This window comes from Dysidea avara, chromosome 4 (genome assembly GCF_963678975.1).
Source record: "Dysidea avara chromosome 4, odDysAvar1.4, whole genome shotgun sequence".
Classification (NCBI taxonomy): domain Eukaryota; kingdom Metazoa; phylum Porifera; class Demospongiae; order Dictyoceratida; family Dysideidae; genus Dysidea; species Dysidea avara.
Genome location: NC_089275.1, coordinates 45,204,045 through 45,208,963, shown reverse-complemented (window position 1 = coordinate 45,208,963; position 4,919 = coordinate 45,204,045). Strand labels below are relative to the sequence as shown.

Genomic DNA, 4,919 nt, shown 5'->3' with positions numbered 1-4,919 from the left:
TTGAGTAAGTAATCACTCATTGTGCCTGATTGTGGCCAGTAGAACCAATCAACCAAGCCAGTCTAGGCTAATAGCCTACACTGTGCTGGCTGACCAGTCAACCCAATCTGTAAGAGTAGAGCAGAATCACTGGATTTTAATTTATAGACGTACTTGAAGATTTTGATGATGGTTGCTTGAGGTCAGTAGCAGTGAACATTCTTACTACACATAAATGGAAATATCACAGAAGTATGCTTATTTAGTACCACAATCAAAAATTTTACTCATTGAGAGAAGATGGGATAGACTCATCCAAGATTAAGCACAGGTGCAATGCCTATTCTACTGATGATAAGACTACTCCGTAAGTTTTAAACTGTTTCGTGTGTCTTGTGTGTACCCCAAGTGAATAGTGATTAATGAAAGTAGCACAAAACTAACACCAATATGCAATATGTACAACTAACCAAAACATAACTACAGATAAAATACAAATTACCCTCATACAACTACAATTAGCTAAGAGAAGGGCTTGGAAAAGGCGAAATCAGTGTCTTTGCACAGTATCATAATTATGTGTATTATTCATTCATAACGAAACTGAAAGTTGACGATTAAAGCACTGCCTAGACTCATGCTTTATGTCAAATATAGCACTCAAGAAGTGGTCTCAAGACCAAATACAGCACTTGACATTTGCTCCATGCTATATTTGTCTTTCATCCCCTTTTTTACATGCTATATTTGACGTATAGCACTCACGGCAGTACTTTATCTCTTACATGTATTCATCATTAAATATTATCAATATCTGCATCATCAAAATTAATATACTGACCACTGAATTATCAGGATGATCCTTTTACCAAGCCAATTCTATAAATAAAAATGTTCATCAAGTAATTTGCATGCTGCATAAGATTCATCAGTTACAACAACTCTTAAAGAGGTTCTACTCTTGTAGGTGAGTGCCTTGAGGACCAGTAAAGGCACTATAATGACTTGGACAACCACTGATGAAAATGTGAACATGTAAAACATTTATACAAAGTGGAGACAATTGATGAACTGGTGTTGTTTATGTATCTATGGCATGAAAAGGTGTGTGGATAGTTTATTATCACTATATCCATTAACATGTGTTGTTGCAGCATGGCTTCATCACATAGCTAGCTGGTGATGGCTTAGTATCCAACTGCTACCCTGTAAAGTAGTGCACAGGAGATCCTGTATCCTGGGCTGTGTGGCTCTGCTCCTCAGAGCACTTGCCTTGACTGTAAGCTGCCTATATGGATCAAGTCACCACCATGGTCTGGGACTTTTTCTGCATTCACCAAAACTTTAATGTTATGTTTTACCTCCTAGTGGGAACAATTACATGAGAAAGTGAACATAAATAAAATCCCACTCAATAATAGTTAGGTAGCTTATCCGCTTCACTTTACAAGGGAGCTTCATCACTATTATTATATATTTATTAAGTTACAGTCACCTCAGATGCTTTGATGTATTGACAGAACTCATCTAAGCAACACATCTGCTGGTCATTCAAGAATTTTGCTCTACGGAAACACGGAAATTTACTAGTACAGCAGCTAAATCAGTGTAGCCACTAAGCCACTGAAAGCCCTACAAAGAAAACAGCTTCAAGAAAGCAGAAAGACACTGGTGACTGGAAAAGGCCAGTTACTTTATTCAGTAGCTATAAGACACAGAAACTCATAAAATCAGTCCTGTGTGATGAGGACTTGACAAAGTTTCTTTGTCGTGTCACTAACAGAAAAGTACTTTCAACTCACTACTGAATATTTTTGATGTTGGTCCACTGCAGTTAAAATTTGATAAATTCATGCCTGGCATTCAATTGATCAGAGTATAGCCCCCTAATTTTATACACGTGTAAGGTACTCTATCATTCACTGCATCTCATGTGATATAACGCCAAACTTAATTATATGCTCTGTTACTGTAATATGGGTAGTATCAAGAGTAAATAATAAAAGAGAGAGTGTCTAACTCCAGTATGGGTCATCAAAAATAAGAGCCACAAATCTTTTTGGATATTATAGTAAATTCATGCTTATGCTATAAGTGCTGATTGAGAGAGTTAACACTTTTGGAATGATAACTTTAAAAAGCCCCTTGAAAATTTAGTGTATGCAAAGCCAAAGCATATTAACACCCTTCCTGTAAATTTAAGGGAAGAACTATACTGGAATTAGACACTCTCCTCTTTCATTATTTACTCTTGGTAGTATTACCTCTTGATAGCTATTCAGGCCCATCATGGGGAAGATATATAAAATCAAAACTAGTTCACTGTCCCCGGCTTTAGTTGTATAGTGTTAAAACCTGTGTAGCTACCAAATTAGTGCATTAGTAGCTACAGAAACGTTATAATTATTATAGTTGCACTTGTTGTGCTTTAACATTAATTATAATTATTTACATCCATAATAACTACCTATAATACTTTAAAGAAAATTACGTTTGATTAAATTATCAATATAAGGCCACTTACTGTTAATTTTATTTTCATATCCCCCACTCACCTAATTAAGTTAATTAGTTAGTTAATAATTAGTAAGTTATTATTGCTATGTCTCTCCACCTAAATTTGGTCATTATTATGACAAGTTTTCCATCATTTCAAATAATGTACCACTCTGCGTGGGCAGTTCAAAGGCACCGCCAGTGCAATAATTTGTATATTGCACTGCTGCAGACTGCAGCAAGTGCATTATAACTAATAACGCACTGGTTGCGGTTTTGTAGACCACAACGAGTGCATTATAAGTTATAATGCACCGACCGCAGTGCATTATAAGCTATAATGTACCGACCGCAGTGCAATATCTGTTGCAATATACAGATATTGCACTGGCTGCGGTTTTGTGCAGCATAGCACAAGTGCCGGTGGCGGAGACCACTACAACACCTCACCTAATAGGTGGAAAGATACTTCACAGATCACTCGAATTCTTTTATAGCCTGACATGTAAAGGTCGATTGTGGGCCATAACGTCACCAATACGTATAATGTTTTCAAGCAGCCAATGGCGATTGAAAAAGCCAACGCGGGTGGCCACAACTCTAGTCTACATATATAAACGTACTTATACACCTTACTAGTCTGGTGCCATCTTAGCCCAGATTAAACTGTAGTCCACTTCGACAAATGACTCAATAAAACAAATATATTCTAAATAATACTAACCTTTATGTTCGATTGTGGGGACCAGTTTTGTCATGCCACCAGATTCGAGTTTAGCCAGTGTAAATAGTAAGAATTAGACTAGTATCGTTTAGTAGTTAGGTTTTGTTTACTTAAACCATCTATTTAGCTGCTTTTTTTTCGCTCGAGAGAATCACTATGGTGATTAGTCTGGTGCTTAGTCTATATGGCACGCTGGCATGCTGAGCACTACATGATGAGAGTCGAACAGCAAATGCAGGTTAACGATATAACCCATAGCGTACTAGCTTTCAATATCTCAGGTGGCTGCAGTACTGCAGGGGGAACGTCATCGCAACGTCTGGCTTGGTTACCCACAATCGATGTTAGAAACCTGGCCTTTATAAGTGTTACAGCTGTCTTGTGAGACTCTCCCCACCTATTAGGTGAGTGGTACATAACAGTTATACAACGTGCACTCGTGCTCTGCCTGTATAAACGCACTTGCCTTCGGGCCTAACGACCCTCAGGCTCGTGCGTTTATATCAGGCAGAGCACTCGTGGCCGTTATATAACTATATAATGTTTAATGGTTGTACAGGAGTTATAAACTAACTTGCTTACATAACTAGGCATAGAGAAAGGGAGGCTAGATGGGTTGAAGGTCAACCCCAATGTCAGGAGAAGGGACTTTAACCTTGATAAAGATTGAGATAATCAAATAGGATCATTCAACTAACTCTAATAAGACAGTCAGGTGCGTGTAAGATTGTAATGAATAATGAGCCACCCACATCAGTTTAGGCTAACGTTCTGATCTGAAACGTAACAATTCTACAATGAGTGGCCTAAGAGAAGAAGTATTTATCTGCTGCTGAAGCATGCATGTCCCCCATTAGCTGTTTCTGTTGGAGCACTGAAACATGACGCCATGATGTGCTTATAGTGGTTAGATGAGAAACTGTCTTGGGGATGAGGTAAGCAATATGGACAAGTGTGCTCTTGGATTAAGGTGAAGCACTCCTTGAAATCATCAATATCACCAACCTCTGCCCCATGTGTTAGCATGATGGGACTGGTATTGATGATGGAGCTGGTCTTCTTGCTGAATCACCAGTCCTTTTAGAACTTCAATTTGATGATATTATTTTCTTGAGCAAGTTTGTTGGATGGGGACACATCAAACAGGTGCTACAAAACAACATTACGTTAAGGTTAAACTATGGGTGAAAGTAAAACTATAACAATTAGCTAGCTGGTAGCAAACTGACTATAAAATAGACTTTTAAAATAAAAGCATGTGTATATAGTACAGGGGCGGATCCAGGGTTTGGAAAGGGGCGGGGTGCACCAGGATAGTAGGTATATGGATCAGGGGGTCTGGGAGGCACAGCCCTCCAGAAGCTAAAGCTATGTCATATGTTTCAGGACTGAAAATTAAATGTATAGAGTGGTTTATGTACACAAATATCTTAATCATACTGCTTTCTAAGTGGACTAAGAGTCGTGGATAAATGACAATCATGAGCAGTTCAGCTACCTAACTATATGTTAGCCTAAAGAATGGCATAGACAAGACCATGTGCATTTCATTTACAAAAAATTCTTCTTAACAGGCTAAAATTCCCATACATGGGATAATGTTGCAGATGTTAATTTTCATACTCAGCAACTCTGAAGAGTGTTTTGTGTGGTGACTGTTCTATTAGAATATTTGACTGACTGCTCTATTAGAGTATCTCGATCTTGCTTAAAGTTTTTT

General features: G+C 38.0%; 1 long non-coding RNA gene across 1 annotated transcript; it reads left to right on the top strand.

Annotated features, from left to right (window-relative positions):
* The first annotated feature begins 223 nt into the window (after positions 1 to 223).
* Positions 224 to 1,371, top strand: LOC136252788 (uncharacterized). The gene is made up of 3 exons (XR_010699786.1): positions 224 to 346; positions 947 to 1,083; positions 1,134 to 1,371. It is a non-coding gene; the product is annotated as an uncharacterized lncRNA (long non-coding RNA).
* Positions 1,372 to 4,919: the final 3,548 nt, after the last annotated feature.